Source organism: Canis aureus, chromosome 34 (genome assembly GCF_053574225.1).
Source record: "Canis aureus isolate CA01 chromosome 34, VMU_Caureus_v.1.0, whole genome shotgun sequence".
NCBI classification, from domain to species: Eukaryota; Metazoa; Chordata; class Mammalia; order Carnivora; family Canidae; genus Canis; species Canis aureus.
Genome location: NC_135644.1, coordinates 13817773 through 13831753, shown reverse-complemented (window position 1 = coordinate 13831753; position 13981 = coordinate 13817773). Strand labels below are relative to the sequence as shown.

Genomic DNA, 13981 nt, shown 5'->3' with positions numbered 1-13981 from the left:
AAATTCAAAGTTTTTCATGTATCAGGTGTCCAAGTTCTTGGACTGCAGTAGTACTGAGGAGATGAGATTGTACAAATACTAATCTTAGAATCAGAAAGATATTGAACATTTAGATAAAAAGACATTGAAGGCCAGCCCCGGTGGCCCAACGGTTTAGCGCCACCTTCAGCCTAGGGCGTGATCCTGAAGACCCGGGATGGAGTCCCACATCAGGCTCCCTGCATGGAGCCTGCTTCTCCCTCTGCCTGTGTCTCTCCCTCCCTCCCCCCCCCCCCTCCAAATCTTAAAAAAAAAAAAACATTGAAAAAAGTCTCAGCCGACATTGTTAAAGCAAAACAAACTTACCACTATTTCATCAATCTCACAATTTTTTTCTAAGCAGAGGCAGTAATTAAAAATGTATTACATGGTACCCACTACTTGGGATTTAGGATATGTAAAATATATTTGTGTGTGTGTGTGCATGTGTGTCTTTGTGTGTGTGCTGATCGTTGTTTAATTTTTGTGAAAATACCATTCATGTAAGAATTTAAGTTTGCCACCTATGAATTTAAAACCCATTTATAGGTCATAATTCTCATGGTTGCTGAGGCAGTATTTTGAAGATACCACACACATTCACATATGTATGGTGAATCACTGCCGGTATTCATCACTGTGGAGCAGGGGCCAGATCCACCAGCTGCTAGTGTGTCTCCTGAGCTAAGAATGGTTTTTACTTTTCTGAATGGTTGGAAATAAACCAAAAAAAGAGTACTGTTTTGTGACCCATTACATTTATATAATTCAAATTTCAGTGTCCATAAACAAAGTTTTATTGGATCACAGCCACACTCGTTTGGTTATTATATGTTGTCCACAGCTGCTTTCACACTGCACTGGCAGAAATGAGGTAATGGAGATGGTGTGGCCTACAGAGTTTAAGTATTACTGTGTGGATCTTTGAAGAAAACGTTTGCCATGCCCCATTACAGATGAAAGAATCTGGCTGATTGACAGAGAAACCACTGGAGATGAGGGAAATTGTCTTCATCTGGGAAGGAGTTCAAAATATTTGGTTTCTCATTCTTGAGTTAGAAGTGTAGCTTGGAGGGACATCCTCAGTTGATGGGCTTATTTGAGGATCACTGGTGATCACAGGCTAAGGCAGAAAATGAAGTTAATACAATATGGATGTGTAAAAAAAGATTGTCATCTTTCAAAGCAGCTGAGGAATTTTTCTTTTTTTTTTTAATTTTTATTTATTTGTGATAGTCACAGAGAGAGAGAGAGAGAGGCAGAGACACAGGCAGAGGGAGAAGCAGGCTCCATGCACCGGGAGCCCGACGTGGGATTCGATCCCAGGTCTCCAGGATCACGCCCTGGGCCAAAGGCAGGCGCCAAACCGCTGCGCCACCCAGGGATCCCGCAGCTGAGGAATTTTTAAAGTTATTGATGTTTCATTAAAAAAATGCTTCTTATACACTGTCATTGCATCTGGCTTAATCCTCAAATAGATGTTGAGTTAACTATATTGATGTGATTGAATGAAAGTGAAAGAAATCAAGGAAGAAATTTGTTAAAAACCAAAATGCTTTGAGGCAGACATGGTAAAGAGGATGACTCAGAATCAAAGAAGCCTCAGACACGGCCCCACCCTACAGGAATACTGAAGATCAAAGAAGCATTAAGAGCAGAAGGCTGTCACTGGGGATGGCCGGTGTGGACCCAGACCCAGGCATGTCCCAGGGGGATATTACCCTGGTGAATTCTCAGGGTTCAGGGCTGGTCTTACAACCTCAGATTCTTGGTTTGTCAGCCCATCAAGAATTAATACATTTTTTTAGGGGCATATACAAAAGCACCAAACTCTCAGAGACTGTAAAACCAGAGAGACAGTTCATTAATTTAAAAATAAGATCAGAGGAGCGGACACTCACATCCTTTGGCTGATGTACTCCTTCTCTAGGCAAGCTGTGTGGGAGACTTATTGCCATTTATTACCAGAAACCCATGTTTTACATTTATAGTGAGAAGCAAAGCTGCCAGGATATCAGGACACTTAAAACTTCTGGCCAGTTCGCTCTCTTCCTAGAATGACAGAGCCTGGGAATTGAATTATAATCAGAAGATAGTTCTGGGAATCCTTCAGGACAGCTTGACTGTCACCTCCCCGTTAGATGACCATTACATGTGCTCCCAACAGCACACTTTGTCCAACACTGTAATATCACAATCAGATTCCATCACAATTTCCTATTTACTTCTTTTGCATCCCTTGACGCCAGATTTTTTATTTTATTCATCATTTTATCTTCAGTTTCACTGCAGCACCCTGACTGTAGAAGGTGCTTATGAGATGAAGGTGAGATGGCCAGATGCATCCTCCTCCTCAGGAATGGAGTGGTCTCTGCAGCCTTGCAAGGAAGTCCTTGGGGGACCTTTGTCTTCTAAAAGCCTTGAATGGGCACCATAAAATCTCTCTTTGCTGCTCTTTTGTGTTTCCTTGGCTGATGTGACTACTTTTTTTTTTTTTAATGACATTGCATAACTCTATTCTGATCTATTATAGAAAAAGGTTATTATGGAAAATTTCAAATTAGACAAAAAAAGAAGAGACAACAGTATGTTTCTCTTATACAGACCACCCCCTAAAAATTATGAACTGACAGTCAATCTTGTTTTATTAATCCCTTCATTCATACCCCACTACCCCCAGGATTATTTTGGTGCAAGTCCCAGAACATAATATTATTTCATCTATACATATTTTAGTATATATCTAAAAGGTAAGGACTCTTTATAAAGAAAACAATACCATTATCACACATTAAAAAATATGACATTATTTCCCTAATATAATCAAATATCTAGTCAGTGTTCAAATTTCCCCATAACTTTTTCTTTCTTGCAATTTGTTTCTATTAGGGTCCAGGTCGGTTCTATTTAGTTGATCATGTCTCTAAGTCTTTTTTAATCTCCGGGATCTTTCTGTTTCTTCCATATGATAACTTTGCTGTAGAAACTGATTTTTTTTTAAAGTCTGAATTTTAATTATGCCCCCATGCTGTCTTCTAATAAGTCCCTTTGTTCCCTGTATACTGTATAAATTGGCATTTGGATCTAGAGCTTGGTTGGATTTAGATACGATTTTCTGGCAACAGTACTTCACAGAAGTATTACATAGTTGCATCATGAGGCACATAATGTCAAGTGATTACTTTTTGTGATGTTAGTGATATATTGTCTTTAAAGTTTAATGCTTGGTGACTATCTTATTTGCAACTTATTGAGAACATGACATACATATGTGAAGCAATGGGAGGACAACACAACCTATTATGTAATCATGGTTAAATTCTGTGATACTGATTCTATCTGCCGTAGGATTTTCAGAAAGGAAGGGGTCAGCCAGAGCTGGACTCAGACTGGAGGCATGAGATGCATGGGGTGCCCATGGAGTAGTGGGCCTGGAGAAGGATGCCTAGGGTCTATCACACCCTTGGCCCTGCAGCCTGGTCTCCTGAACAGAGCCTGGGAGCACAAAAGAGTCTTCAGAGGAAGAGTGGTGCTCAGCAAAGCAAATTCTGCCTCCTTGTCTTACTTTGTATTTCCCCAGGTAGACTCTGGCTGTTCTGATGAGGGCAGGAATGGCAGATTCCTTTTAATTCAAATTTCCTATTAATTTTCTACAAATTTTTAAGATTGAATAGCCTTTTCATAGTAGCTGCTTATTTTCCTGGACCACCTTTCCAACCTAAGGCAGCTAGTTTTCCTTTAGTCAGACTTAAATCCATCTTTATGCATCTTGAACAGTGGCAGTGAAGAGTGAATTTTCCCTCCAGTACTTCCAGTTCACAGATGAGGGAAAGAGAAAGGGAGAGGAGAGACCTCCTTAAGAGTAGAGAGACTGTGGAAAGAGAAAGAGGTCGGAAGTAACTAGGTGGGGAGGATGACAGAGAAAGACCCAAACAGAAAAGCAAACAATCTGACTGGAATGGAGGCACCTAGCTACCATGTTTACTCAGCTGTATCCATGTAATCCATTTACTTCCCCTACACAAAAAGAGAAACAAAGTGCTTTTACTACCCTCTTTTCTCTTTATACATGCTCTTTCCTGGAATACCTTTCCATTTCCTGTGCTTTGAATATGTAGATTACTTAAACTCTGTATCCTCGGTTTATCTTCCAGACCAGAGGCTTTTTTTTTTTTTTTTTTTTGTCTCTTCATTGGATAGTTTTTCTTCACCTACCTCTACTATAGGGTTGGTAAAACAAAATTCTTACCTTCTAGGCCACCTTAGAGGCTATGTGACTGTGTGATGCAGTTCTAGCCAATGAGACATAGCAGAGTTCTACTGGTGGCTCTTAGGAAAGATTTTGCATTACTGATGAAAGACGAATGTATTTGCTCCCCCCATTCTTCTTTCTGTCTGGAAATACGACCTGAGGCCTGGGACTTTGGCTACATATTGTAATCCCAGAAGAAAGAACCAGGAGAAACACAATTCTGACTTTGTTCAGCTACTAAGTTTAGAGTAATCATTGCCTACCTTTAGATTTTTGGTTTTGTGAGGAAACAAAATCCTATTTTTAGAAACTACGTTTTGTTAGGTTTGCTATTATTGCTGTCAAAACTATGCCTAACCTAACATGTTGGTATTCAGCTTGTCTAAAACTGACTTCATCTTCCTTAACCTTCCTCTCCATTAGTTTCTCCTCCATACTCCTATTTTATTGAAACTACTCTAATTCTCAAAACTTTGACCTTTCCTATGTCCCTTTTTACTACTAACCAGTCGCCAATTTTTTTCTTGGCCTTTATATTCTACTGCATTATTTCAAGGCCTTACCATCTGGATCTGGTTCCTCTCACTGTTTCCTTCTTCCAGTTTGGAACATGTGATATATTCAAATAAGTTTTGTTTTAGAGTCAGCCAGACCAGGATTCAAATTCTGTCACTTTCATCCTTAGCCATATCATCTTGGCAGTTATTAATCTTTTTGAACCTCTATTTCCAAATCATCAAATGAGACTACAAAGACCAAGTATATGGTTATGTTGAGGTTTGTGGGCTAATGCAAGTGTCCTTTCTAAGGTCCTTTCTAAGTAGAGAGCATAGTGTAGGGGTTAAGAGTTTGCAAACCAGGCTGTATTGCTTCACATTCTGGTTTTGATTTTATTACTGGTGTAACCTTGGGCAAATTATTCAATCTAGTAGTTGTTTTGTAGATTCCTCAGGATTTTCTATGTAGACAATCTTGTTGTCTGTGAATACTGGCAGTTCTACGTATTCTTTCTGATCTTTATGTCTTTTATTATTTACATTTCTTGCCTTATTGCATTGGCTAGGATTTCCAGGGCAAAGTGGAACAGAGGTGTGAGACTGAACTTGCTTGAATGAGAAAATACTTCTTTTTCTTTTCTTTTTCCTTTCCTCTATTTTAAAAAGAAATTGTACAATATTGATGTTATTTCTTTTTTTTTAAGATTTTATTTATTTATTCATGAGAGACACACGGAGAAAGAGAGAGAGGCAGAGACACAGGCAGAGGAAGAAGCAGGCTCCATGCAGGGAACCTGATGTGGCACTCGATCCTAGGACTCAATCCTAGGACTCCAGGATCATGCCCTGGGCCGAAGGCAGGTGCTAAACTGCTGAGCCAGCCAGGGATCCCCTGATGTTATTTCTTTTTTAAATGTTTTATAGATATCATTTGGGCAGGAGTTTTCTTTGTGGAAAGCTTTTTGATGACAAATTCTGTCTTTAATAGAGAGGGCTACTCAGATTTTCTATTTCAACCTGTATTAGTTTTGATAAGTTGTTTCAAGGAGTTTATCCATTTTATCTAAGTTATCAAATTTATTAGCATAGAGTTGTTCATACTATTCTGTTATTATTCTATCAGTGATAGAATATGTAGTTCATAGAATATGTGGTGATGTTCTCCGTCATTTCTCATATTATTAATTTGTGTCTGCTCTTTTTTCTTAATCAGTTTTGCGAGGAGCTTCTCAATTTTGTTAACCTTTTAAAAAATCCTTTTAGTTGATTTTCTCTATTTTTTGAGAAATTCATTAATTTATGCTGCCTTCCCTTTTCATCTACTTACTTTGTGTTTAGCTTGTTCTTTTTCTGGCTTCTTAAAGATGGAAATTTTTTTTAAGATTTTATTTATTCATGAGAGACACGGGGGGGGGGGGTAGAGACACAGGCAGAGGGAAAAGCAGGCTCCATGCCGGGAGCCTGAAGTGGGACTTGATCCTGAGTCTCTCCGGGACCATGCCCTGAGCCAATTCAGATGTCCAGCCGCTGAGCCACCCAGGCGTCCCTTAAAGATGGAAATTTATATAATTATTTAAAATTTTTCTTTTGTAATATAGCACTAGAGCTATGATTTTTCAAGGTCAGCACAAAGAAGAAAGCACAGTTATTTCATTATTTAGTACTTACCAATGAAAACTATTTTCATAGTTTTATGAAACTATTTCATTGATAAATAGTCATACTTCCAATACCAAGTATTGGTACCAATCTTCTTGAGGTTGAAAGGGTCAGCATTTTCCAGGATCAACTTGATTTACTGTTCTTCTCCAGAAGAAATAGTTTTCATCCAATACTTCCAAGTCATTGCTGCTCAATTACTTATCAATAGCTCATATGTGAAAAATGATGTTTATGCAGGATTTCCTGGAAAAGAAGTAATCCATCCATTTCTAAAATATCCTAAAATCTATCCTGGGATTAAATCAGTCTGTATTATTATATTGGAGTAATACTCTCTTTTAATGTCTCTTTGGCATTATTCTATCACGATATACTAAGAGCTTTATGAAGCCCATTGCTGAATGCACTGTTGGGATACTGTTCATCATATTGCACAGTATCTTCTTAATGAGGTTGAAAGGGTCAGCATTTTCCAGGATCAGCTTGATTTACTGTTCTTCTCCAGAAGAAATAGTTTTCATTGGCAAATGGTGGTTGAAAACTCATGGGTTATGCCACAGAGAATGTTACATATTCTTTAGCTATTACCATGGAAACCAAGGACCATGTATTCATTGTAGTGAAAAAAATTTTTTTTAGAGAGAGAGGGTAGGGAGAGGCAGAGGGAGAAGGAGAGATCTTAAGCAGGCTCCGTGCCCAGTGCAGAGCCTAATGTGGGACGTGATCTCACGATTCTGACATCATGACTTGAGCTGAAATCAAGAGTTGGATGCTTAACCAACTGAGCCACCCAGGCTGCCCTGCAGTGAAACAATCTTAAAATGAGCAATATAATTTTCCAAAAATCCTTTCATGGAGTAAAATTGTGAAATTTAAGCATATTAAATAGGATGAATTGCTCTGTAGGATTATTACCTATAAATTGGTTAAAAGTTCAAGAACTTCTCTTTTATCTAATTAAATGTGGAAATAAGTTTTAAAGGCCCTTAGAAAAGACTTAACTATTGGAGATATTGAAAACAAATAGATGTTGATGGAAAGTAGCTATTACTTGGAACTTAATAATTTTATTTTTTTAAAAAAAGATTTTATTTATTTGAGAGAGAGAGAGCAAAAGAGAGCACAAGTCAGGGGAGGGGAAGAGGAGCAGAGGGATAGGGATAAGCAGACTTCCCACTGAGTGAGGAGCCTGATGTGAAGATTGATTCCAGGACCCTGGGATCACAACCTGAGCTGAAGGCAGATGCTTAACCGACTGAGCCATTCAGACATCCCAAAATTTTGATTATTGATATTATGCATGACATTTCAATTCTGTTTAAATCTCAAATGAAGGCATGAATGTTTTGCCTTCAGACATTCAGGTATTGAGGCTCTGACAAACTTATTCTTCTAGTCATTGACTGGTTATTTATTGAGCACATATAAAAGAGTTGAGTTCTTGAATATTACACATTTTCTTTGTCAACTCTTTAAACAAACTTGGAATATAAGAAAGTTCTAACTTTAGCATCCCTTGTCACTCCTTTTGCCACTCCTCTACCTGTCTCCTCCTTGCCTCCTCACCTCTTCCTCTTTCCTCAACCCAAATGTGCTGTTGGCAAAAGATGATCTTAGTTTTCTACTTTCCTGCTGTTCATTCATTCAAAGATTTTACTTTCTGCTTTCCAAGTATCATACATTCTTACTAGTGATAGATTAGTAATAAAAACTAACAATGCCTGTGACCTCATGAACTTAAATACTAACTAAGAAGACATTAAATAATTCACTTAGTTTTTAAAAATGAGTATCTACCATGTGCTTGTGCATGGTAGGGATGGAGTAGCTACTATGTGCTACTGTTCCAGACAATAAGGAATACAGTGATGAAGAAAATGGGAAAAAGTAGGTGTTAATAAATGCTATGAGGCCAAAGGTAAGAGGATATGGAGTGATGGATTAAGAGGAAACAAACAAATCGTATGACAATGTCAGATTGTAATAAGAGCAGCAAAGGAAAACAAAACAGAGGATAGGGGAAGAAACTCAGGCATGGTGTTATTTTACAGAGAGTGGTGAGTTCTTTCTGCAAAAGCAACATCTCATCAAAGACCTTGATTGGGGGCACCTGGGTGGCTCAGTGGTTGAGCATCTGCCTTTGGCTCAGGTCTTGATCCCAGGCCTGGATCAAGTCCCTCATTGGGCCCCCCTGCAGGAAGCCTGCTTCTCCCTCTGCCTCTCTCGCTCTCTCTCATTCTGTATCTCTCATGAATAAATAAATAAAATCTTAAAAAAAAAAAGACCTTGAATGAACTGAGAGGCCACTTAGTATGAATTTAAATTAGTGTAATCCACCCTTTATTAAATGGGCAAATGAAGTATTTTAGTGCTTATGTTAAGGACACAAGCTGAATAAATACAATGCTACCCTTTTGCTTAGTAACAAGGGCTTATTTTGAGAAAGTGCCTTTTATATATAGTGTATTAGTGCCTATAGTAATATTACAGTATATTATACAGAAGCAAAATCTACTACGGACACAGATAATTTCAGAACTTGGTGAAAGGGATAAATATTGAAATTTTGGTTTATCTTTTAAATATTATTATGTAAAACTATTTGAAATACTACCCACTTTAGTTGTTTGTTTTTAAATAATTTTTGAGGAAAAAGAAAACTACCTCTAGGGAACTAATGAATGTAATACAGATCAGGAAAAGTGTGATTATTTAAATGAGGTTGAAAAGATTGTGTGTGTGCTTTTGACTGGATGTTGACAGCTGGTTGGATAGTGGAATCAATATCCCCATCCTACCAATGGAGTTTTTGGTTTCATAGTTAGCCAGTTTAATCAGTGATGAATTTGTCTAATACCTCTGTGGGGTCAGTGTTCTCTAAAACAGGCCTCACAGATATATATACCAGAGCAAGAAAATGGTCTTGGATCCTTAGAAATCCCAACAATTCCTCATTTTGTGGATTTGTTCTCTATCTTAAACAACTTTTCTGTCATTATTGCATCATCTGCCTTTTGATAATTTTTTAAATTGAATTCTTATCATATTTTCCTTATCAACTAATGAAACGATATGGTAGTATGTTTGTAAGTTTTTTCACCTCAAAAAATTTTTTTAAGATTTATTTATTCATGAGACACAGAGAGTCAGAGACAGAAGCAGGCTCCCTGCAGAGAGCCTAATGCAGGACTCGATCCCAGGACCCCAGGATCAAGACCTGAGCCAACCACTGAGCCACCCAGGTGCCCCTCATGTCAAAAATTGAAGACAATTTGAGAATAGTCTCTGTGGTGATGCAGCACTCATTGTAAATACTCCCTGGTGGTATATAAAGATCTGATTTGTAGAGTTAGAGCTATCTAGTCCATAACCAGCTTTTACATTTTATTTACTGAAAACAATTCAGATACTCAAAACTGGAGTCCCTGTTTAATTATCCAGATCATCAGAGCATAAAAGGGGAGCCCTCTATTGAGACAAAAAGATGGAATTACAAAAAATAGCAAGGGGATCATATAACAAGGTGGCTTCATCTATAAGGCAGATCTCTGAAGCATGGACAACCCTGGATGCCAGTGGGTTGAATGGGAGTACAATTCTATTGTGCTTTTTCATCTCCTTGTGCTGTAACTGTACATTATCAGCTTGTGAATGCACCTTATCTTTGCCTGAATTGAATTTTACATTATCTCTGTTGCTTTATTTCCTACCTTTTCAGTACTTCATTGGATAGTTATCTTAATGGCTTTAGAGGTTCATTTTAGAACTTACCATTCAACAGATTATGGATATCAAAGTGAAACTCATTTAATAAAAGAAACTCTTTGTGTTTAGATGACTAATGCTTTTCTGTCTCTATCATTAAAAGTCCTAGCCTTAAATATCCACAGGTAAAATGAGCAACAGCGCTGCTCCTCCAAGGAGCTTACAGAAATCAAATGTGGACACTGCTGAAATCTGTTATTGTTTTGTTTGGATTATCTGAAAGAGAATCAAAGGTAGTCAAATTGCAAATTGAAGTAATTTAAAAATATGTATATTTTATTCATCACTTTTAGGGAAAGAGTGTAAGTAGTAGGGAGAAGGGAGAATAAGTAATAATAAAATAAGAATAGGATGGAATGATTTTTAAAATGCTGGAAAGTATTTGAATAAGTAGAATTGCATTTGAATCTATTTCTTTTGAATTGGGACAAGCAACCCAGGCATAAAATTGATGTTGTATGCTGAATTCTACTTATTTCTATAATTATATAGCAGAAATGTCATTGATGGGAGTTTTATCTCATAGGATTTATATTGAAGGAATTAAAAGGAATTTAAAACAATGAAAAATGAGCAAGGAAGGAAATTATAGGGGAAAAGGAAAACATTAAGAAAATAAATAAAAGCCCACTAATGTTTACATGCTACAATGGCTATGTAAGACAGCAGCATGGCTTCTTGGTGTGACATGTGACATGGTTGCTACTACCCCCACTCCTTTTTCCCCTTGGTTTGTGAGAGCTGTTGCTGGCTTGCAGCTAAGAGCCGACAATACACAAATCCCCTGCTTCTTTTTGAATGTTCCCAGTTGACATGTATTGACAAGTATTTCCCCTTCCCAGAAGAAAATGACAGGAGCTCATGAGAGATAATGGACTATGATTTAAACTATATTTTAATTGGGGCAAAGCCAAAGGATTTCTGCCTTATAATTATTAATTTACTTTTACAAACCCTATCACCAGGAATTAAATGATCATAAAATTTTAGTGTGTTTTCCTACAGTATTTTTTCTGAGTATTTTAACTTGTTTGAGCTCATTCTTTAATACTTCATGCCTTTTAAAATTAACATTATTGGATGATCATTTTCCTAGGTTGTTAAAATTCTTTCTAAATATAATTTTTATTGGCTGAAATGATGTGGATTATACAGCTTAAGTTTTTCTTTTTGTTGGACAGTTAAGATATTTAAAAATGATTGTTGCTGTTACCAACAATGCTGTAATGTTTTATATTAAGTTTTTCCTGTGTTTTAGATTATTAGATTATTTCCTTAGGTTAGAGATACCTATAGAACTAAATAGATTATTAATATATGTGAAGAGATTTAAGATTTTTATATGTATTTTCAAATTAGTTTTCATAAAATAAAATAGCTGCTACTATCCATATTTTACAAATAAGGAAACTAAGGTTAGGAAAGTTAAATTGTCCAGAGTCACCCAGCAAGTAAGTGCCAGGGACCAACGTGGGATGAAACCCCATTCCCTTTTGACTATTTTGGTGTTTCAAGTATGTTCCTTGTAATATTGGTAGGTAGTGTGAAGGAAAAAAAGGCTCAAGATAAAAATTTGGGAAATGTCAAGTTAAAATTAAGAGCTTTTAATTTTTATTTTTATTTATTTATATTTTTTATTTATTTATGATAGTCACACAGAGAGAGAGAGAGAGAGGGAGGCAGAGACATAGGCAGAGGAGAAGCAGGCTCCATGCACCGGGAGCCCGACGTGGGATTCGATCCCGGGTCTCCAGGATCGTGCCCTGGGCCAAAGGCAGGTGCTAAACCGCTGCGCCACCCAGGGATCCCAAGAGCTTTTAATTTTTAAAAAAAATTTTAAAAGATTTTGTTTATTTATTTAGTGTGAGCAAGTGTGTTGGGGGGTGCAGAGGCAGAGGGAGAGAGAATATTGAGCAGACTCCACACTTAGTGCCGACTCCCATGCGGGGCTCAATCTTGCGACCCTGAGATCATAACCTAAGCTGAAATCAAGAGTCGGATGCTTAACCGACTGAGCCACATAGGCACCCTCAGTAAGATCTTTTTGAAAGGCCTCACAGTCCTGGACATTACTATATATTTTTTTATAATAAATTTATTTTTTATTGGTGTTCAATTTACCAACATACAGAATAACACCCAGTGCTCATCCCGTCAAGTGCCCCCCTCAGTGCCCGTCACCCATTCACCCCCACCCCCCGCCCTCCTCCCCTTCCACCACCCCTAGTTCGTTTCCCAGAGTTAGGAGTCTTTATGTTCTGTCTCCCTTTCTGATATTTCCCACACATTTCTTCTCCCTTCCCTTATATTCCCTTTCACTATTATTTATATTCCCCAAATGAATGAGAACATACAATGTTTGTTCTTCTCCGATTGACTTACTTCACTCAGCATAATACCCTCCAGTTCCATCCATGTTGAAGCAAATGGTGGGTATTTGTCGTTTCTAATGGCTGAGTAATATTCCATTGTATACATCACTATAAAGATGATCTGTGGCTGTAGAACACTGAGGAACTCTATGTTCCAATCTTTCTTCCTTAGTCCTCTGCTTTCTCATTGTACTCTGTCTGACCTCCTTGAATCTGCTTTGAGTGTCTCAAGTCCTCTGGGGTTGCCAGGGTGGACAGTCTCCTCTAACTCTTACCCTAACACTGCTCTTCCTACTCTGAGTGAGCTTCCAGGGCCATATAAGGAGCCATTGTCAACCCATGATTTGCTCAGGTAATTCCTAATGGGTTGTTTCTTGTCTACCTCTCTGTTTAGTCTTTTTGGGTTGACGTGTCTCCCCTGTCTCCTGTCTTATACCACTCTTGAAGGCCAATCTCTTAAATAGGACAAGTAGGACAGACACACTGGCTCATACCTGGAGGTGGACACAGAATGGTAGGGCAGTGCCCTACATTTCTCTTCTTTATCTTGCATCTGTTTCTTTAGAGTCTTACATTCACAAACTCCCTAACAATTGATAAAATAATTTGAGCTAATGTGTTAAAGAGTTTAACATTTAAAGGATACCAAGAGATGTCAAAACTTTAACCTAAAGGAAATTGGGATGAAACTCACACAACGAGAATGTTTGTTTTGGCTGGTGGCTCTTTGAGTCACATCATCCAGATTTGCATCTTCTAATGTAGCCCTAATCTTAGCATATCTACCCAAGATGTACTATTTCTCAAGTGTTTTGTCCTATTAAAGATTTTCTGTACATGGTTTCTAAATTACAAGAACTTCAGATTACTCAGAGTGCTTAAAATCTGATAAAATCTTAAAGTTGATGAGGTTGATCTGTTTTAGAACACAAGATTCATTTCTAGATGTACAACAATAAACAACTGAAAGCCAAACAGTTTAGTTGTCAACAGTGAGTCTTTAGTTATCCAGCATTATAAATTTTATACAAATTTATTTTTATTAATCCTTCAAACTTGGTGTAATTGAATAATCCTGGTAGAAATGATATTTAATTGTATTCCCAAGAGGTATTTAATATGATTGCTTTTCTAAAGTATACTGAATATAATTCTTCTTTTACTTGGTGATTGAGGTTCAGTGTACTGAGCATAAATTGGTATCACATATAATGTGATTTTGACGTATATAGATAATTTGTTTCAGCACCAAATATACCCCAGTGTTACTTCCCCACCTCCCTTTTTAAGGCTTCTTTTTTCCTTTGGCCAACTCTTCCCTATTGTCCAGAAGCTGTCACTCCTTGCTTGCTGCCCTCTAAGTGTCTCTTCTTGCACAAACATGATATCCTGCTTCTAAGCCTTTGAACTTAGAA

At 37.6% G+C, this 13981-nt stretch overlaps 1 protein-coding gene and 1 long non-coding RNA gene across 46 annotated transcripts in view; one reads left to right on the top strand and one right to left on the bottom strand.

Moving 5' to 3' along the window:
- The window catches only part of LOC144304499 (uncharacterized), a 213731-nt gene extending 201044 nt beyond the window's left edge, over positions 1 to 12687 (bottom strand). For 42 of the 44 annotated variants that reach the window (XR_013371408.1, XR_013371435.1, XR_013371429.1 and 39 more), the window contains exons 1-2: positions 12549 to 12668; positions 6436 to 6672 (exon numbers count right to left, since the gene is read on the bottom strand). This is a non-coding gene — a long non-coding RNA (uncharacterized LOC144304499). Of the gene's footprint in view, positions 1 to 6435; positions 6673 to 10304; positions 10411 to 12548 lie in introns of those variants that run through there. The other 2 variants (XR_013371421.1, XR_013371422.1) reach the window with 2 other exon arrangements.
- Positions 1 to 13981, top strand: part of RAPGEF4 (Rap guanine nucleotide exchange factor 4) — a 284010-nt gene that overhangs the window by 3346 nt on the left and 266683 nt on the right. The gene's annotated exons all lie outside the window — the stretch shown is intronic.